The sequence below is a fragment of the Eumetopias jubatus genome, unplaced genomic scaffold, assembly GCF_037043125.1.
Source record: "Eumetopias jubatus isolate StellerSeaLion01/CBP00866 unplaced genomic scaffold, mEumJub1_p1.0 scaffold_5, whole genome shotgun sequence".
In the NCBI taxonomy this organism is placed as follows: Eukaryota; Metazoa; Chordata; class Mammalia; order Carnivora; family Otariidae; genus Eumetopias; species Eumetopias jubatus.
The window spans coordinates 27715729-27737826 of NW_028274811.1; the positions used below are offsets into that span (position 1 = coordinate 27715729).

Genomic DNA, 22098 nt, shown 5'->3' on the forward strand with positions numbered 1-22098 from the left:
TTGTCTCGTCCTATCTCTTAGACGGACTCCCCTACCTCCCCTTTGAAGGAGCCTTGTCATTGCCCTGGCCTCACCTGGATCGCCCAAGGTGCTCTCCCCATCTGCAGGTCCTTAACTCATCACGCCCCTGGAGTCTCTTTTCCCTGTAAGGGAGCCCTTTCACAGATTCTAGGGGTTAGGACAGGGATATTGTAGGATGGTGGGGAACACTCTTCTGCCTTCCACAGCCAGAAATCGAAGGACCCACCTAAGGTCTGGGAGGGTTGAGTGAAGGCCAGAACTCAGGCTGCAGGGCCCCCCAGTTCTGTGTCCTTTTGAGCAGCACCTCGAAATAGAGGAAAGGAGGCCTCCCCACAAATGTAAGCCTGTTTTAAATATGCTCTGCAGAGTGGTCAGGAGCACCTGTTCTGCTTCTCATCCCAACTCCACCGCCTGCCTATTGGGTGACCTTGGGCATGTAGGGTAATGTCTCTGGACCTCAGTTTTCTGCTCTGCGAAATGGGGGTGATGAAAAGGAGCCACATAGCCTGATTTGAGGGTGCACCGAGCCCGTGTTATGGCTGCGCTGTTAGGGCTGTGTCAGTGATCTTAGCCACCTCCCCCCCCACCCCCCGCCCCACCTTCCCCCCTAACATAACCCCTGTGGAAATGAGGGAAGTAAGTGCCCTGAGAAGGAAGGGACACATACTCGCACCCAGCAGGGAGCCCAGATAGTGCCCTTGACCCTTAGAACGCTTCTCCTGCCCCTCCCCAGAGCGGTGGGGCAGCTGCTTTCCTGGAAACTCCCCAGGGAATGAAGCTTTTGATACCTAAGTAGGTCATAGAAAGGAAACAAAGGGATGCTTTTTTGCCTGCAAAGCCGCCTGCTGGGGCAGGGTAGAGGCCTGGTTAATAAGGAGCTGAGTGTTGCGTGACTGCAGACACACAGGCGGGAGGTCCCAGCGGTGCCCCAGGGACGAGACCCACTGAGAAGCAACAGAGATTTGTAAGTGTCCCCACAGCTTGCAGGGAGGGGCAACCCCAGAGGTGCTGCCAAGGTCTCTCCAAACAGGAGGTCGAGATGGGGGTGAGGAGCAGTTGCCCAGGGACGGGGAAGGCTTCCAGGGCTGGGGCCTCCGAGAATCATTCCCACAGAAGAGAGAAAAGATGCACTCCTGTCTGTTCCCACAGAGTCTCCATGCGGCCCCAACAGGAGGAAACTCACGGCCCACGGGGGCTGCAGGGCCTCCCGATTGCTCCATGGATGCCACCTCGTTGCTGCCCTATGGCCAAGAAGTATTGTATCATCTCATGGTACTGCAAACCCTGTCATCAGCTGCAATCCATTGGGGTGTTTGCTTTTTGCTTTGCTGTTCTCTGTTTTGATTTTGCACACTTTTTGTGCAATGTGGATATATACAAAGCAAATCGGCACAAGCCAGTGTTGTTCCTGCGTGGGATGGTAGGGCTGGCTTGACGGTGCAGGAGGACATGGCGGTGGGGGGGGGGCGGTGTCTCAGAGGTACATTTCACCACAGTGCCCTGCTTTTCTCAACATCCACATCACAGCATGACACCGGGTCATAAAAGGCTAATCAACGTCCACCATTTTTCTCTGACTTTTTCAATACATAGAAACTTCATGACTACTCATAAAAGAAATTCATACTCATTAAAGAAAATTGGCTAGTAAGGACCAATCACCCAATGGCCTCCACTAACCAAAGTCAATAACAGCTAATATCTTGGTCTATTTCCTTCTCGTCTTTTTTTCCCCCGGGCATGTTTTTACTTTTTTTTTTTTAAATATTTTATTTATTTATTTATTTATTTGACAGAGAGAGACACAGTGAGAGAGGAAACACAAGCAGGGGGAGTGGGAGAAGGAGAAGCAGGCTCCCCACAGAGCAGGGAGCCCGATGCGGGGCTCGATCCCAGAACCCTGGGATCATGACCTGAGCCGAAGGCAGACGCTTAACGACTGAGCCACCCAGGCACCCCTCATGTTTTTACTTTTAACACATTTGTGCTCCAGCTGCACACAGACCTTCTGTTTTTTTCATTTCAGCATTAACATATTTACTCTTGTGGCTCAAGGATTTAGAGCAGTACTTAGCACAAATATGACCTCAATAAATATTTGCTAAATGACTGAATGAACGAACATGGATAATTGTCTAAGTTCTGCAAAAGAATAATCATAACGTGACAATTGAGGGCTTTCTTTGTGCTGAGTACTTTATATACATTATCTCATGTCATACAATAACCCTATGAAGCAGGTACTCTTAATGTCCCTCATTTTTACAGATGTAGAAACTGAGTTTTAGAGAGAGATTAAGTCCCAAGTTTATATAGGTAGCACCTGATTTCTAACCCAGGTCTGGCTGATGCCAAACCTATATTGTTGATACCATGTATCACTGCCTCTCCGTGAACATTTTTATTTATTTTTTTAAGTTGATTTATATTTAGTAATCTCTACACCCAAAGTGCAGCTCAAACCCATGACCCCAAGATCAAGAATCACACGCTCTACTGACTGAGCCAGCCAGGCGCCCCTGAAGTCATTTTAAATGCTACTTCTAAAAATGTTCAGGGCACATGATTGGCTCAGTTGGAAGAGTGTGGGACTCTCGATCTTGAGGTTGTGAGTTCGAGCCCCACACTGGGTGTAGCGATTACTAAAAATAAAATGTTTAAAAAATAAAAAAATAAAATGACTTCATAATATTCTTTTAAGTGGACTTAGCCATTCCTCAATCACTGCATATGTAGCTATTTACTGTTTTTCTTCCCCCACCCTCATCATAAATAATTTTACAATAAACAATTCTCAGTATGACCAAATTCCATATTTAAGGGCTATTCATTACCAAAGACTCAGCATAAGTTGAATTACTGGTTCAAATGGTGCAAGCATATTTAAAGCTTTTGAGGCATGATGCTCAGTCGATTATGTTCCCTTTGGTTTGGTTTTGTCTTACATGTGGAAATGTAGATGAATTAAGTCTGCCACCTTCTCTTTTATAATGTCATCCATTGTTTCCAGCTTTGATACACCTTCCCTTTCCAGACAAGTTAATAATTCTATTTTCTAGTGATCGTACAGTTTGCTTTTAAATTATTCAACCTTTCAGTTCTTCAGTGAATCCTTTGGGGGATGCGCTGAGGAGAAGCCCCCATTTACACTTCCAAGACCCCCCCCCCCCCCCCGGGCAGGGTCAGAGATAAAAGAGAATGTGCAATAAGGAGAGTGTGAAATACAGAAGCTGCTCTTTTCCTAATTGCGGGGGGAATGGTTGCCCCTTCTTCTACACATGAATGACTTTGTCTCAAGGTCTTCCATTCCTTAGAAGCTTCTAAAGTGCTTTGGCTGACCTGGAGTTAAGGCAAAACCGTCCTAATGCGAACTGGCTTAAGGATCCTTTTGAAAGGGGCGCCTGGGTGGTTCAGTCATTAGGTCTTTGCCTTCGGCTCAGGTCATGATCCCGGGGTCCTGGGATCGAGCCCCACATCAGGCTCCCTGCTCAGCTGGGAAGACTGCTTCTCCCTCTCCCACTTCCCCTGCTTGTGTTCCCTCTCTCGCTTTGTCTCTCTCTGTCAAATAAATAAATAAAATCTTTGGGGGAAAAAAAAGAATCCTTTCGAAAAACTCAAAGGATGCAAAAATTCTTCCAATAGAATATTAGAAATAAGTCAAATTGGGGATGGGGATGTTGCTGGGTATATTGGTTTTGATGACCCGGCTTTGGGCATGTGGGTGGTCGAGTCAGGGTAGGGAAGGAGGCTGTGACCCAGATGGATAAAGACCTTCTCCCACCCCAAGCAAAAAATCCATGGGAGCATCTGGAGGATCAGGGAAGCCAACTCACACCCCCCCCACACCCCTCCATGGAAGAGGGCTGTAAAGGTGTGTCTAATCCTGGCTGCAGGGAGAGTGGGCAGTACATCATACCACATATGGTTTCTGGGTTGTGCCCTGCACGAGGGCATGTGGTCGAGGGAGTCAGTGAGGCTAAAATCCAGCCAGGACCCTCCAGTTAGGAGGATGGAGCACCTTCTTCCGGTTCTCTCAAAGGTGCCAAGGGCGGCCAGTGGCTGTCAGGACTATAGCAATGAACTGTAGAAGGAGCACTGGACAAGGAGCCGGGAGGCTGGGCGCTGACTCCAACTCTGCTCTAGCTCTCCAGATGGGAACCCGAATCACCCCTCTATGCCTCAGTTTCCCCATCTATCTAGCCAAGTCCGCTGGTCCTGCCAGCCCTGATTCTAGAAGACCATGAGCAGCTCTTGTGTGTGCTCAGCTGCAGCTAGGGGGAGGACAGCCCGGCATGCTACCACAGGTTAGGGGGACCAGGACGACACCACTTTCCCAGAGACACTGTTGCAAAGTAACTTGCATTTTGGTTTGGGGTCAGAGCTCCTCACATTGCCTTTCCCATTCAGCTCCTCTTCGTGGGCTTGATTATTCCTAAGAACTTGATGCAGTCAGCCCAGATCAAATAGTATGAACAATTAATACCAATCACTTTACTGAGCACCACCCGTGTGCCAGGCACTGTGCTTGCTGCTTTAGGAGCTGGCTCACTGAAACCCTGCCCTCCATGCCCTGGGGCCGTGCTCCCCGTTCTGGTTCTGCAAGGTTAAGGGACAGAGGCCCCAAATCCCACAACACACAACCAACCAGGATTCAAACTCAATCCCTCTGACTCCAAGCACAGGCCCTTCTAACTTTGCCACCTCCTTCATAGAAAAGGAAACTGAAGCAAGGAGTGGCCGTGCCCTGGCCCAGTCACCCACCAAGCCAGCAAAAACATCTCCTTCCAAGAAGGCCTCCACTCTATTCGTAAACCCCTTCAGTGCTCCCTCCCAGAGTTCAGGAGGGTCCACGTCTTGTCCGTTTCCTCTGGACCAATGGCCCACCGGCCAGCCCTCCACCACTCTCTAGATCCCTCCCATCCGCCATTCCAGGGCCAGGTGCTCAGGGGAGAAGGCCGGGCACCCATCCTGCACAAAGATGTGCCTGGGGTCCCTGCATGGAGTCAGTCCCCAGGAGCTGGGTGGGGAGGAAGCCAGTATGGGGGGAAGGAGGAGGGGCAGACAGATCAGGTTATGCGCACTTTATCCTGCCTGCCTCAGGGCGCATTCCCGGAGAGGCTCAGGCAGGCCTCCCGACACTGCACAGTGGAGCTTTCTCCAAACTCCACTTGGCTGGGCAACTTGGGGGAGTCCCTCAGTGTCTCTGTGCTACCCCGGGGCCAGAGCCCACCCACAGTGGCCAATACTCAACCAGTGCTTGCCACAGCCTCACCTGGGAAAGATGCATTTTTTCTAAACCCCAAGTCAACCAGTCAGAAACAGGGCTTCTTCCCATTCTTAATCTTTATGGCGGATCCCTCCCAGACCTGGCACACGCTCATACACATTAACAACGCAGAGAAAGTACAGCAGAGAAGCTATGACTTCCTGTGGGGGGCTGCGGAGCCAAGAGGAGGGAACAATTAGCTCCTTTGTTGCAAGGGTTGCTGTTTGTCACTAACAATAGCATTCTTAAGGAATTATGATATTAAAGATTTAATAACCATTTGATATATGCAGTAAAACATTTCAATTACGGCGTTTCTAGAAAGTGCTGTCCTCATCTGTTACAGGAATTTACCAAGTTTCTTTTAATTAAGTCGGTTATAAATGAGACATGGCCTCAGTGAGGTAATTTTGTGAATGAAGCTACCCCAAAGTACTAATTAGTTTGTTTTTAATGCTTCATTTGCCCTGCCAACGTGGTGGTTAGGGTGTGGCTGAGCTGCTAGAACCAGCCGAGGTCTTGCAGGCGCACTGGGCTCTCCAGGCTGGAGGAAGGGAGGCATTGCATTTGAGGCAGTCAGGCTTCCGATGGGCCTGCTGAACTGATTACAGACTTTGGAATCGGCCCCATCACTAGAGCTGCAGAGGAGGGCATTTGGGCAGTGGGTGCCTATGAGGGGCAGGAGCCTGCCTTAGTTGGTGCTGCATGGGAGTGAAGTAGGGGGTGACCACAAAGGAGACAGGCAGGGTGTTCTGGGAACACAGTGGGGGGGGGCAGGGGTCCCCCAAAGAAGTAACAGAGAGAGGTGCAGGGTGGACATGAGAAGCTGCTTAGGAATGGGAGTTCTACCAGGTTGTGGCACCCACTAGGTGATCTGACCTGGGGGAGGATGGGCTCTGGGAAGAGTTTTCAGCCCTGGGGGAGACAGGAGAAATCTCCAACCCTTCCCCCATCTCTCATGCGTGGACATGTTTATACACACACACACATTTGAGTCTTCATCCTTCATGAGGACATCTGTTTATTTTGTTTTTGTTTTTTATTCTTTTTATTTAAAAGTAAATACCCACTTGTAAAAATGTCACAGGATATGGGAATAGAAAGATTCCAAAGTAAAAGTCTCGCATTATCTCAAGTCTCAGAGCGTTCCCAGAGAAAACCACCGTCGACATCCTTCCCTATGTGGATTTGGGTGTGCACATGCACACGCGCACACAGGGCTCTCTCTGCTTGTTAAACAGGACCATATGAAACACGCGCTTCTGTGACTCGTTTTCACTTGATATCACACACATCCTTTCACATCACTCAGTACATACACATCTACCTTTTCTTTTTCACAGCTGTGAGTATTCAAAAGTGAAGCCTACTTTATTTATACATCACCCAACTAATGGTCATTAACTGTCGCTTTCTTTTTCATATTGCAAGCAAACCTACAGTGAACATTTTTTTTTAAGATTTTGTTTATTTATTTGAGAGAGAGAGCATGCACAGGCAGGGGGAGCAGCAAGCAGAGAGAGGGAGAAGCAGGCTCCCCACCAAGCAGGGAATCTGATGTGGCACTTGAACCCAGGACCCTGCGGTCATAACCTGAGCCGAAGGCAGACACTTAACTGACTGAGCCACCCAGGTGCCCCTACAGTGAACCTTCCTGAACATAAGTTTTTGTGTTATATACACCTATAGAGATACTTGGAATTGCAAAATATTTCTGTATCATTGTATAAGGTTTTCTATAGGAAATGTTCTCCTAAGCATACTGCAGGGTCAAATGTGTATGTGTCTTGGGGTGTCCGGATGGCTCAGTCAGTTGAGCGTTGTTCTCTTGATTCTGGCTCAGGTCAGGATCTCAAGGTCTTGGGATCGAGCCCTGTGTTCTGGCTCCACACTCAACAGAGAGTCTATTTCTCTCCTCCTCCCTCTGCCCCTCCACCCACTCATGCACGCTCTCTCACTCTCTCTCTCAAATAAAATAAATCTTAAAAAAAGAAAAAAAAAGGTATACGTGTCTTTTAAATGCTAACAGGTACTAAAAAAAATGCTACTCCTGAAACCAATACTATATGTTAACTAGTTTGAATCTAAATAAAATAATAAATAAATAAATGTATGTATGTATGTATGTTAGCAAGCACTACCAGGTGGTCCTTCCAAAATCTGGCTGGGCCTCCTTGCTCCCAGCCACTATCACATGACAGCACCCATTTCCCTACATTCTCTTCAACACTGGGCATCATTAGTCCTTTTAAATGTTCTGCCAGTCTGATGAGCAGAAAATGTAAAAAGGCCATCCTCACTGTTTTCACTTCTGTCCTTTTCTAAGTGAAAAGCAAAGGAAGGTCAAGTGAGTGGCTGGAGGACCCAGGTCAGCAGCCTTGCTGTCCCTAGGTCACCCAGGACCCAGAATCTTTTTTTAAAAAAACATTTATTTTTTTTAAGATTATTTATTTATTGGGGCGCCTGGGTGGCTCAGTCGTTAAGCGTCTGCCTTCGGCTCAGGTCATGATCCCGGGGTCCTGGGATCGAGCCCCGCATCGGGCTCCCTGCTCCGCGGGGAGTCTGCTTCTCCCGCTCACTCCTCCTGCTTGTGTTCCCTCTCTCGCTGTGTCTCTCTCTGCCAAATAAATAAATAAAATCTTAAAAAAAAAAAGATTATTTATTTATTTATTTGAGAGAGAGAGAGAGAGAGAGAGAGAGAGAGAGCACACGAGCAGGGGAGAGTGGCAGAGGGAGAGGGAGAAGCAGGCTCCCCGCTGAGCAGGGAGCCGACACGGGGTTTATCCTAGGACCCCCAAATCACAACCTGAGCCAAAGGCAGATGCTTAATGGACTGAGCCACCCAGGTGCCCCCAGGACCCAGAATCTTCAGACCTCTGGAGAGACCGTGGACAGGCCACCCACTGCACCAGCCTTGATTATGGGAGGTATGTTCCGGTCACGGCTGACAGGGAGCAGAGTCCCAGGGCCTGGGGGGAACCCAGGCAGGGAGGCCTTGCTGAGGCAGGTGCCCTGATACAGCAGGCCTGACCTGACTCCACGGGCCTTTTCAAGGGGCTGTGGCCCCAGCAGACAGGCTTCGCCCCCCGCCCCTGCCGTGAGCTGAGGCCGGCTGTCCCCAGCCGTTAAGAGTGGGCTTCCCCCAACCCCTGCCAGGACCTTCTCAGGGGGCTGCCCCACGCCTGGCACTTCTCGGCAGAACAGGCGAGCCCAGTGACTCAGCACTGCCCATGTCAGAGACAGGCCATGAGTTACAAATTACCAGCCTTCTGTCTGAGCCCGCATTGCCAGCCAGTGAGGCCGCGACACTGGCAGGGAGCTACAGAGCTCTAGGCTTGGGGCAACGGGGAAAGAAAGGTCCTAAAAAAGAAAAGGAAAGCCCTGGCAGGAGCAGCAGACTGAGTACTCCTAACCCTTTCATTCCTGCCAGCCAACGTGAGGATCTTGGGCTCCCAGGCCACAGAGCCAGGGCCCAGTTTCAGGGGGACAAGGCCCGATGGAAGGCTTGGGCATGCTTGGACCCACGTCTTCCTTGGCTCCAGCCCAGGAGGAAACTGGCTGGCGTGGGAGCCTAGTGGAGTTTCAAAGACGGCCTCTTCCAACCGAAACTCCGGGAAAGTGGAGTGTGCCAGAGTGCCTGCCCCATGCAGTGGATGTTGGATCCAGGGAGGTACTCTCCTGTCCTCCAAGACATGCCCCACACCCAGGGCCTTAAGCAGCTTTGCTCACGGTGCCAGGAGGCCAGTTTCAAAAGCTCCCCACCAATGGGACCTGCCACCTCAGGCCTCCTGAGCCTTGGCACATCCTTGAGCCTTTTTAGCATGGAAGGGCTTCCAGGATTTTCAAAGAACGGGGCAATTCTTTTGTGCTGGAACAATGAAGTCAGACCTGCACCCCCCCACCCTATTTGGCCCCCCACAAAATTCCTTTCATTCAGAAATGGATTCTCGGGGCGCCTGGGTGGCTCAGACGTTAGGTGTCTGCCTTCAGCTCAGGTCATGATCCCCAGGGTCCTGGGATCGAGCCCCACATCGGGGTCCCTGCTCAGCAAGGAGCCTGCTTCTCCCTCTCCCACTCCCCCTGCTTGTGTTCCCTCTCTCGCTGTGTCTCTCTCTGTCAAATAAATAAATAAATAAAATCTCTAAAAAAACAAAAAGCAAAAAACAACGGGCGCCTGGGTGGCTCAGTCAGTTAAGCATCTGCCTTCGGCTCAGGTCATGATCCCAGGGTCCTGGGATCGAGCGTTGGGCTCCCTGCTCAGCCGGGAACCTGCTTCTCCTCTCCCACTCCCCCTGCTGTGTTCCCTCTCTCGCTGTCTCTCTCTCTGTCAAATAAATAAATAAAATCTTAAAAAAAGAAAAAATAAAATAAAATAAAAACAAAACAAAACAAAAAACAGATTCTCAGCAGCAGCAAACCTAAGTGCCACCCAAGTATGATGTCTTGCTTCTTTTCTTTTGTTATATGTGTTTGATTATGTGGCTGAAGGTGACACAGAGAGGCACAAGCAGCAAGAAATGAGGGCCACAGCCAGGCCTGGGCAGGGGCCCAGGAGACTCTGTGTCTACTTGAGGAGCTCTCACAGCCCCGCCAGGGCTCCCTCCTTCCTCTCTGGATCCGTGAAATCTATGGGTCTCCCGGGACCCGACTCACACTCTGGTGCTGACTTGTTTACACGCTGGGCCGTGTGGAACAGGCTGAATGCAGACTTTAACGAACATGTGTTGGGCACCAGAAAGCCAAGGGCAGGACTAATGAGAGACTGACTATCTTGGCAGCTGAAAGCTCTGTGCCATTGCTTAGGAGCCCGTAATAATCATGGTCACCGTGTATTGAGTGCAGCCGTGCTCCAGGCACTGAGCCGATGCACCACACACGCACGTTTTCCCAGCCCACGCTTCACTACCCGCCCGACACTAGGAGTCTGGTCCCCATGGCTGGGCACAAAGCCTAACACCAGGAAGCGGCTTGCTCAGGAAGTACTGTTCAATGAATACTAAAGTGGTACAGATAAGGAAATGAAAACTCTTCCCAGTACCCCTCCCGAAGAACCAATTTTTTCTAAGTTTATTTATTTTTTTTAGTAATCTCTATACCCAACATGGGGTTTGAACTCACAACCCCCAGATCAAGAGTCATATGCTATTCTGACTAAGCCTGCCAAGGGCTACTCCAAAGAATCATTTTTGAAAGTCACTTTTCTTTTTTTTTTTTTTAAGATTTATTTATTTATTTGAGAGAGAGAGAGCAAGGGAGGGGCAGGGGGAGAGGGAGAGAGAATCTCAAGCAGACTCCCCTCCCGCTGAGCACGGAGCCTAACGCAGGACTCTATCCCACAACCCTGAGACCGTGGCCTGAGCCAAAGTAAGGTGCTTAACCAACTGAGCCATCCAAATGCCCCTACATAAAAACACTTTAAAAAAGAAAGCAATGTGGGGCGCCTGGGTGGCTCAGATGGTTAGGCGTCTGCCTTCGGCTCAGGTCATGATCCCAGGGTCCTGGGATCAAGTCCCACATCAGGCTCCCTGCTAGGCGGGGAGCCTGCTTCTCCCTCTACCTCTGCCTCTCTCTCTCTCTCTCTAACTCTCATGAATGAATAAATAAAACATTAAAAAAAATAAAAAATAAAAAAAATAAAAAAGAAAGCAATGTAACATACTTGTACCCATCATCCAGATTGGGACAAATGAGACTTTGTTTCAGATCTCCTCCATCTTTCTTTCTTTCTTCCTTTCTTTCTTTCTCTTTCTCTCTTTCCTTTCTTTCTTTCTTTCCTTCCTTTCTTAATATTTATTTATCTATCTATTTATTTATTTGAGAGAGAGAAAGTGTGCATGAGCAGGGGGAGCAGCAGAGGGACAGGGACAAGCAGACTCCCTGCTGAGAGCAGAGCCCAACACAGAACTCTATCCCAGGACCCTGAGATTGTGACCTGAGCCGAAATCAAGAGTTGGATGCTTAACCAACTGAGCCACCCAGGCGCCCCATCTTTCTTTTAAGAAACAAACTTTATACACCCTGTTCCATGTTCCCTCTGGGAAACAATTTTTTTATATCACATTTTTTGTATTAACCTTATATCCAGCCATCTTACTGAACGCTCCTTAGTTCAGTTTACCTGTAAATCTCCTTGAATATTTTATGGAGACGATCAAGTCATCTGCACATAAAATCACAGTTTTTCTTTCCATTGCAATTTTCATTCTTTGCATTTCTTGTTTTACTACGCTAGCTAAAACATCTAGTACAATGTCGAATGCTATCAGCACTAGCACATAAATTTCTTTCATATCTGATTTCAAAGGAAATACCTCTAAAATCTCACCATTAAGAATATCCTTTGCTGTAGATATTTGACAGATATCTTGTCTCAAGTTCAGGAAGTTTCTTTTAACTCTGAAATGGTTAAGAGTTTTTACAATGAGTGATGTTAAATTTTTATCAAATGCTATTTGTTTGTGGGGCACCTGGGTGGCTTTGTTGGTTAAGCGTCTGACTCAGGATTTTGGCTCAGGTGATGATCTCAGGTTCGGGAGATCGAGCCCTACTTTGGGCTCCATGCTCAGGGGGGAGTCTGCTCTAGATTCTCTCTCTCTCTCTCTCTGCCCTTCCCCCCACGTGTGCATGTGCACGTGCACTCTATCCCTCTCTTTCTAAAATAGATAAATCCTTTTTAAAAATGCTATTTGTTTGTATCTATTGAAAAGATTACATGGGTTTTCTTCTTTACTGTGTTAATTTAATAAGTTACTTGGGGTTTTCTAATTTTATTTTTATTTTTAAAGATTTTTTTAGAGATGCCTGGGTGGCTCAGTCAGTTAAGTGTCTGCCTTCGGCTCGGGTCATGATCCCAGGGTCCCAGGGGATTGAGTCCTGTGTGGGGAATCCTTGCTCAGCGGGAAGTCTGCTTCTCCCTCTGCCTGCTGCTTCCCTCTGCTTGTGCTCTCTCTCTCTCAAATAAATTTATAATATATAAAGAGAGAGAGTGTGAGCACAGGGAGGGGCAGAGGGAGAGGGAGAGAGAAACTAGCAGACTCCATACTAAGCAAAGAGGTTGATGTGGGACTTGATCTCACGACCCAGAGATCATGACCTGAGCCAAAACCAAGAGTCAGCTACTTAACTAAGTATGCCAACCAGGGGTCCTGACTTGGGGTTTTCTAATTCTAAACTATTGTTGTATCCCTGCTGGATCAATTATATATATATTCAGTTTGCTAATATTTTATTTAGGATGAAATAAGCAAGATTGGTATAGAATTTCTTTTCTCATATTGTCCTTAACCACCTTGTGTATTAAGATTATATTAATTTCATAAAGTCAATTAGGAAGCATTCCTTCTTTTTCAATTTTCTAGAACAATTTTTTAAATTTTTTGAAGATTTTTTGGGGGGCGCCTGGATGGCTCAGTCATTAAGCATCTGCCTTTGGCTCAGGTCATGATCCCAGGGTCCTGGGATGGAGTCCCACATCGGGCTCCCTGCTCAGCAGGGAGCCTGCTTCTCCCTCTGCCTGCCACTCCCCCTGCTTGTGTTCCTTCTCTCTCTGTCTCTCTCTCTGTCAAATAAATAAAAAATCTTAAAAAAAAAAGTTTTGCTTTTTTTTTATACTTTTAAGTAATCTCTACACCCAGAGTGGGATTTGAACTCACAACCTCAAGATCAAGAGTTGCATGCTCCACCAACTGAGCCAGCCAGGCGTCCCTAGAACAATTTAAATAAAAGAGGAATATCTATTGTTTGAGTTATTTGGAATAAACTATCTAGGCCAGGAGTTTCTCAATATGCTGCTGGCTTTTTAAAATAAACTTTTAATTTTGAAATAATTCTAGTTTACAGAAAAGTTGTGCAAAGATTGTAAACAGTGTAACTACCACCTAGCTTCCCCTAATATTAAGAGTACATAGGCGCTCTCCTCTACTTGCTGGATGGGATGCTGCCCAATTCGTGAATCATTTATTTTATCTTTTTTATAAATTACACATTAAATTCTCTCATAAACCACTCTGATCCTATTCACGGTGTGTATTTGTGTGTGTGTGAGAGAGAGAGCAAGTGAGTGAGTTGGGGGGGGAGGGCCAGAGAGAGAGAGAATCAAGCAAGCCCCACGCCCAGCTCGTAGCCCAACTCGGGAATCCATCCCACGACCCTGAAATCATGACCTGAGCTGAAATCAAGACTCAGACACTTAACTGACTGAGCCACCCAGGCGCCCCTCACGCAACATTTAATAAAGCCAATTAGATCTTAAAAAGAAAATACATAACTGTGATACATTTGTCAAAATAAGAAACTAATATCGGTATATTATATTAATTAAACTCCAGACTTTATTTGGATTTCACCAATTTTTCCACTAACATCTTTTTTTTTTTTCTGTTCCAGCATCCAGTGTGGAATACCACATTATAGAGAGGGCTGATTTTTATGTTCACTTAGTTTTAGCTGATGGTAATAATAAAGGCCCTGCCATGTTGATTCAGTGATTTGCTTCGGCCAAGATGTGATATTATTTGGCCAATGAAATGTTAGCCAATGTGACACAAGCAGGGGCTTGAGAACACTTGTGTGCTGGGGTTTGCTTTATTCTGCATCTTACTGGGAATCCTGCTAGCAGGAGAAGCCTGGAATCACCTGATGGAGACACATGACTCAGCTGACAGCCAGCATAAACTGCAGGGCAGGTGAGGGAGGCCAAGGGGACCATCCAGACCCAGGAGAGTTGCCAGGTGCTGCTACAGCCTGAGAGGCTCCAGGTGAGACCAGCAGAAGGGCTGTTCTTGGGTTTATGCCTGGCTCACCTGCCGACCCACAGAATCACGAGCGAAGAAAATGGTTGTTTTGAGACATTCTGTTTCAGGGTGTCTTGTTACTCAGCAATAAATATCTGATACTTCCATTTTTCTATAACTTGTTGAATCCGTTTGGATGTTTACAAGTTCCTAGAAAATTACCCGTATCTTTTGAAATTTCCAGTTTGTCAGCATAAAGCAGCTGGTGGTATTCTCTCATAACTTAAAAAAAAAATCTCTACAGGATCTTTTATTACATTCACTTTTTAATTATTTTAAATTAATTCAATTAGCAAATTAATTTAGTAAATTAATCAGTGTAGTATTACTTGTTCCTTTTCTCTTTTTTTTTGGTTGGTCCATCTTGTTGGAGGTTTGTTTTGGTCTTTTCAAAGAACTAACTTTTGCTTTTGTTTATCTCTCTATTGCTTCTTTGTTTTTATTTTGTTTCCATTCTTCCTTTTCACCACTTTTTTCAGATTATTCTGCTATTCTTTTTCTAATTCTTGTGTTGAGTACTGAGCTTATTAATTTTTCATCATTTTTGAATATATATATATAATTTTTTTTTTTTTTGAGCAAGAGGGAAAGCTTGTTTGCAGGGCGGGGTGGGGGTGGGTCAGAGGGAGAGCAAGAATCTCAAGCAGGCTCCACAGCCAGCATAGAGCCTGAGGCAAGGCTTGATCTCACGACCCTGAGACCACGCCCCAGCTGAAATCGAGAGTCAGACGCTTAAATGACTGAGCCACCCAGGCGCCCCTGGAATATATTTTTAAAGCACACAAACTTCTCTCTAATCATTGTTCTAACTGATGCTCACAAGTTTTCTTATGTGATGTTTCCATGTCCTCCACTTCCAAATATTTTGTAATTTCCTTTATGATTTTTTTGTTTCCATGTGAATCCTTTAGACTTTCTTCCAAACGTAATGGGGTTATTTGGGCTACCTCTTTGATTTTAACTTCTAATCTTCGCTCATTAAGATCAGAGAATATGGAGCACCTGGGTGGCTCAGCTGGTTGGGCATCTGACTCTTGGTTTTGGCTCAGGTCATCATCTCAGGGTCGTGGGATCAAGGCCCATGTGGGGCTCCACGCTCACCATGGAGTCTGCTTGAGATTCTCTCTCTCTCTCTCAGTCCCTCCCCCTGCTCTGTCTCTGTCTCTCTCTAAAATAAAATAGATCAATAAAATCTTTAAAAAATAAAAAAGATCAGAGAATATGGTCAGTATGATAATTATTTGTTGATAGTGTTAAAATTTGCTTTATGACTTGTAGGAGCTCATCTGGGATGGGGGGGCCACCAAATGTGGGGCACTTGATCTAGTGGAGGCCAGAGGTGTAGTTGGTCAAAGAATTCACCCAAGGCAGAACAAAAGAGAAGTTTACCGTATACACAGCAAGGGAGTGGCACACAGAACAGCAAAGGAGAAACTGTCTGTGAGGAGGCAGTGGGGAGGAGCTACAGTTATAGGGCAGAGTGAGGAGGTACGGGAACATACGGAATTTTCCCGTTTGTTGGTAGTTTGGTTGTAAGTAGTCTATTGGTTAGTTAGGACCTATGGCCACAAATGCTGAGCCTGTCTGCATTCAGCTCACAGTGGTCGCTGTGGCCCTTTTGCTTTAGTCAGGTTTCCAATGCTCGAGCCTGTTACCTAAAAGGCAGCCTCTCCGTGACCTAGTTCAGGGGTCATCAGACTTTTTCTGTAAAGGGCCACATAGTGACTATTTGTTACTCTGCAGGCCATTACAGTCTCTGCTGCAACTCTCCGACCCTGGCAATAGAGTGTGAATCCACTGCAGCTGGAGACATAACCAATATCACAAACAAATGCAGCAGTGTTTATTTTGGTTTTGTTTTATTCTGACCTGAAAATCATTGTCCTTTAACTGGTGAGTCTAATCCATTTAGTTTACTGTAATTTCTAACATATCTGTATTGATACCTAGTAAATTAGGATATTGGTTCAGCTGCTTTTGCCAAGATATCAAATTCAAAATGGCTTAAACCAGATGGGAAATTTTTCTCTCTCACATAAAAGTCCGAGCCAATATGAGAACCATCCACAAAGTTATCAGAGGCCAGTCTCCTTCTTTCTTATGGCTCTATCATCCTCAGTACACATCCTATTCTCTTTTGGTACAAGATAGATGATCTAGCTCCTGCTAGTAAGCCTAAATTACAACCAACCATGGCGCGCCTGGGTGGCTCAGTCAGTTGGGCATCGGACTCTTGATTCCTGCTCAGGTCATGATCCCAGGGTCATGTCTGGCTCTGTGTTGGCTGTGGAGCCTTCTTAAGGTTCTCTCTCTCTCTCTCCTCTCTCTCTCTCTCTCTCTCTCTCTCTCTCTCCCCCTCCCACTCACTCTCATACTCTTTAAAAAAAAAAAAAAGTTCCAGCCAACCAGAAGAGAAAAAGAAGGTAATTTCCCTTCCTTTCAAATGGCAACCTAGGAGTTGCAACATCACTTCTGGTCACTTATCATCGGCCACATCTATAAGTAAAGCAGGATGAGAGATGTAGATTTTAAATTGGCGTGGCTAAAAATTCTATTACCAAAAAAAATTTTCTTTATATGTGATAATGTTAACTAGACTAATTATGATAATCATTTTGCAAAATATGCACATATTTAATCAGTATGTTGTACACCTGAAACTATATATCAATTATATTTCAATAAAAACTTTTAATACCATGTGACAGATGGAGAACAGATATCGAGGGTCAAGTAAGAATTTTGGCCACATTTGCCACTCTAATCTGTGTTTTCTTTGCTTTTCCCCTCTCTTTTCCTTTTTATTTATTTTTATTTTATTATTTTATTTTTAAAGATTCTATTTATTTATTTGACAGAGAGAGAGAGAGAGAGGGAGAGAGAGAGAAAGGGAGAGCACAAGCAGGGGGAGCAGTAGAGGGAGAGGGAGAAGCAGGCTCCCTGCAGGACTGGATCCCAGGACCCTGGGATCATGACCTGAGCCGAAGGCAGACGCTTAACCAACTGAGCCACCCAGGCGCCCCAGGATCCAATTTTCTTAACTTTATTTTTCCTACCAGGTTAGAAGTCATGCATTTTGTTTCTTATACCTTCAGCAGGTCATCTTTCCATTTTTTTAAACATACACAACTATTCTTATAAAATCTGAATATAAAACATTAACCCTACCCTAGAGGCAGATCCAGGCTTTATGGGACCTGAAGCTTATTCAACTTGGGAGTCTTTTTTAAGAAAAAAGGGTAGAGGGTGCCTCGGTGGCTCAAGTCGGTTAAGTGCCTGCCTTCAGCTCAGGTCATGATCCTGGGGTCCTGGGATGGAGTCCTGCTTCGGGCTCCCTAATCAATGGGGAACCTGTTTCTCCCTCTCCCCTTGCTCCTCCCTGCTGCTCATGCTCACTCTCTCTCTCTCTCTGTCAAATAAATGAATAAAATCTTAAAAAAAAAATAAAGAGTAGAAAGAACCATCCTGTAGCTTATGCTTTCTTAGCGTCCTGATTCGCTTTCTACTCTACCTTCTTCCAAAACAAAAGAATCTTAGAATGCTTTACACCAATGATCCTGTTCCATCTTTCATTGTTGCTTTTTTAAATATTTTATTTTTAAATAATCTCTACACCCAATGTGGGCCTCGATCTCACAAACGAGAGTCCCAGGATCCACCTTCAAGCCAGCCAGGCGCCTACCCAGTTCCATCTTAACCATTATCATTGCCTAGTACTATATCCTTTCTTGTTTTTAAATTCTCCAAAATTAGCTACCAATATTATTGTTGTTGCTTTTTAGATTACAGGCTTACTTCGATTTACCCACATGCATACTTTTTCTCAGGGCTGCTTCTTTCCTTCAATTGCATCTTCCGGGATTAATTTCTTTCTTTCTGAGGAGTAGCCTTTAGCAGTTCTTTCCACGAAGGCATGGAAGAGAACATCTTTTTCTTTTTTCTTTTTTTGTCTGAAATGTCTTTATTTGGCCTTCATTCTTGAATAACATGTAGTTTGGCATAAAATTTTAGGGACAATGATTTCCCTCAGCACTTTGAAGATAGCATCCTTCCCTTTCATTGCTGATGAGAAGGCTGTTTAAGATCATTTCTTTGTAGGGAAAGTTTCTTTTCTCTGCGGTTTTCTTCAAGGATTTTCTCATTGTCTCTGGTGTCGTGAAGTTTCACTACAGTATGGCTAGCTATAGAGTGATTCTATTTTCTCTGCTCAGAAATCACTGTGACTCTTCCATTTAAGTATTCAGGTACCCATCCGTTCTGGAAAATTGATGGCTGAGTTTGAGCGGGTTCTTCTATCCCATGTGTCTTGGTTTCTGTTCTTCATTACTTCTAATCTTTTGGAAACTCTCTACATTGAATTGGTACATTCATCTAAAGTGAACTTAGAATAGAGAGAAGTTCTCTGGGAGGTGATTTTTGTGTGTTTTAGTAAAAGCGAATTATACTTAGTAGCAGTACCCTCTGGGGGCCCCAGCAAAACTCCCGCCCCCACAGACCCCCCACCCACAGGTTTTACTGTGCTTTCAGAAAAACACAAAGATGAATGTTAAAGAACTCAGAAGCATAGAATGACTTATAAACTGCCAAGCTAGAAACAAGAACATCAAAAGATCACCAAAGCTAACTAGAGAAAAGGGAAATTTTTTTTAGTGTTCTCTAACCCTTATGATGAAGACTGAGGGGCCCATTTCAATGCCTGTAGCCATTTCAGTTGGGCTCAAACCCTGCGAATGCACCCCAAGACAAGAGACTTCTCCTCCACCCTTCTCTCCCACCAACCATCCCCTACTAATTCAGTACTGCTCTTAACTTGGATGGGAGAGACCAGCAGCAATGGATGGGGGTGGGGGATGACGGCTTCACAGAGGTGGAGGGACTCTCCCTCTCCCACATCTAATTTTTTTTTTTAAAGGAGGCTCCATACCCAATGTAGAGCTTGAACTCAAAACCCAGAGATCAAGAGTCATATGGTCCACTGACTGAGCCAGCCAGGCACCCACCCCAATAGCTAGCTCATTTTTTAGGAAGAAAGCTGAACGTTTGACAAGTTCCAGTCTGGTAGAAGGTCCCTCCACCACCCCCAGTCCCCATGAGTAGGATCAAATCAGACCCAGGACACCTAAGAGCCTGGACTGTGGTCTGGGGCCCCTGTCCCTCTGCTCTAACATTTTCTAAGACTTCTCATTTCACCACTGTTGCAGATCTGGGCTGCAGTGAGTGGGGTGGATTGCATGCTGAAGGTGGCAGGGAAGCCAAGAATGCCTGGGTTCTGGCCATACCCCGAAGGGGACATCTGGCCTGCAGCTCTTCCCACTCCATTACTCCATGTGTGCTCTGCCACCTGCGAGGAGCTTTGTGCTATGGAAAACATGGTGTCTGCCCTGCACTGCCTCACACCTGCAAGCCATCCCTCGCCTCCCAGGGCACCAGCCTTCCCTTCTGTGAAATGGGAATAACAATAATTTTGCCTACCCATTCCACGGGCTGAAGGCCTATTTTGAAAAGAGAAAAATATGTTAAAAATGTTGAGTCTTGTGGGGTGCTACTCAAATGAGAAATTACTGAGAAACCTAGTAAAATTTTGTTTTATAATCTTATAACTGAAGTTTTATTTAAAAAAAATACATGATTATGGTATAAAGTATAAAGAATTTCAGAAAAGCCTATGACAATAATAGGTATCCTTTATCTTAGCAGGAGACAGTAGATTTCTTCCTCCAGAGAAGACTACTAAGAAAGTGGTCTCCTATATTCTCCAGTCTTTTTTCATACCAGTATATATAGTTGTTGCTTTCATTTAATATCAAGAGCATTTGGGAGGTAGTAAATAGACTACATCGTCATTGCAAATGATTTGAAGTCGTGGGTTGTTCCAACGGTGTGCGACCCGTGGTAAACTGGTTAATTAGAGAATATAACCGATCCCTACTGCTAGGTACTTCTACGGTTTCCCAGCTCTAAACAAAGCTCCTGTGTGATGTAATGTACGACATCTTTGCACACATCTATGGTTATTTTCATAGCAATGGACTTGTTAGATCAAAGGTCTGCCCAGGTTTTTTGGTTTTGTTGTTGTTGTTGTTGTTTTGAGGTGTTTTTTTTTTTAGGTCTGCACCGTTTTTAAGTACTGGTACAAATATGTTGCCAAAAGGGCCTGTTGGATTTTCCGTTGAAAACTAGTTCCCGCATCCTCCCCACCCCCACCCCCCAGCCCGCCCCATTTCCTCCAGAGGAACCGGTGGGGGGCTCTGACAGTCCCGCCCTAAGTCGGGAGGAGGTAGTCAATCATGAAAGAGGCTTGAGGGGCTAACCCTATATACACCTCGGCCCTCGGACCCCGCAGGCGGATCCTCCTGGAGCGGCCCCACGGCTGGGCCTCCCCGGGGATGAATTTACAAAGAGTGCCCAGCGGGTGCCAGGGGCCCATTTCCCTGCGAAGCGTGGCCACTGCCAAGGTGCGGGCGCAGCGGGGGCGGCGCCGCTCTGGGGAGGGGGCCTCCGTGCGCGGCCACTTCAAAGCGCACGGTTTGGGGCGGGCAGAGGAAGGGGCCGGGCTCGGAGGCCCACAAAGGGAAGCCTCCTAGGGCTGCCCCCTTCCCACAGAGCAGGCCAGGGGCGCGCAGGGCCGAGTCGTGCAGGGGCTGCGCAGGTGGGGGCATCCTCCTCGCCCAGCTTCGGGGGACACCCTCTGAGGCCCCGACTCAGCCCCACTCAGGAGCCCGACCTGCAGACTCGGTCTGGGGTACCTTGGATCTGAGACGCGAGCTGCAAAAGACCAGCCCGACCCAGAACAAAAGTAACACCCTGAGCTTTTCCACCGTGCAGAATTCCCCCAACCTCGGCTTTCGCTTTTTGGGTTAGGAGTGGGTATCATGAAAGAAATGAGAAGTTAAGATTTGAGTCTGAAAGGATTAAAATTCTCTCCCTCCCTACCCCCCAGTTCCAGTATTACTGCAGAGTTAGCAAGTTAAGGCCGGTGGGTGATGGGATACTGGACAGGGCTTAGCCTTGCCTGGCCGCCAGACCTTGGGCTCCCGCTCCAGATCCCACTCCCCCTGCCCTGCCCCGCCCCGCCTTGAGAAGGGGGAAGCCAGTGCCCCCTCTCCACACTCACCGCTGCGGTAAGGCCTGTCCCAGGGTAACCCCTGTGTAAGCGGCAGAGCCTTCGCCAGGGCCTCTTGTACATCTGAGGTTGTCCAAAGGTTGTTGATGGTGCTGGACCCAGACCCCACAGGTGCAGCGGTATAGAGAAGGGCCTAAAATAGCTAAATAGCTGACCCTAGGGTCTAGCCCCCATCTGCAGGGGGTAAGCAGCCTGAGCCCATCTTGCAGACACCTTCTGGGTATTTAAGTTCATTATTCATGTAGTCAACAACATCTGTTAGGCACTTATCTGTGCTAAGCACTGGGATGGCAACTACCAACAAATCAGAGAAGACATTCAAGATTTAGATATAACCCGAGAGAGAGGCACACAGGCACACAGCCTACCTGAGACAACATTTCTGCACTGGATTAGAATTGGATCCAAATTTTGCCTCCACCAGAGAGGGGCCTGGAGCAGCTCTCCCAAGCTCCAAAGGAGCTTCCATCCCTCCCACCAGATTTGTGGCATGGTGGCTGAGGGTTCTTCCATCCTCCCTTCTGGTTAACTGCAACAAACAAAAAAGCCGGCAGTCCAGAGGAAGCTTCTTTCTGATGATCAAGGTTGCTGATGTTCATGAACAACACCCCAGTGGTCAAAGGACAAGGAGCCCGGGAGCCGCAGGGTGTCCAAACTCAGCTCTGGGCAGAGGCACTGGCCAAATGCCCACTGGGGTCTGACCCTCAGCCTGCAAATTGACCATCGTCAGGGGCAGAAGTGTCCCTCTCCAAGCCACCAGGAAAGAGGGATGTTGTTAGTTCCAAGGGTCCAGGCTCCAGGTTCCCCCACCCACACCCAGTGATGCTCCCCGCCCCCCAACCCCAGTGTGACCTCCTGTAGTAAAATAGGGAACAAAGAGTGCCAAAGCGTCCCGA

General features: G+C 46.8%; 1 protein-coding gene across 1 annotated transcript in view; it reads right to left on the reverse strand.

Moving 5' to 3' along the window:
• Window positions 1-21376, reverse strand: part of VDAC1 (voltage dependent anion channel 1) — a 71579-nt gene extending 50203 nt beyond the window's left edge. Inside the window, exon 1 of the mRNA XM_028103548.2 lies at window positions 21194-21376. The gene's annotated coding sequence lies outside the window, so the exon portion shown is untranslated. The remainder of the gene's footprint in view (window positions 1-21193) is intronic.
• Window positions 21377-22098: the final 722 nt, after the last annotated feature.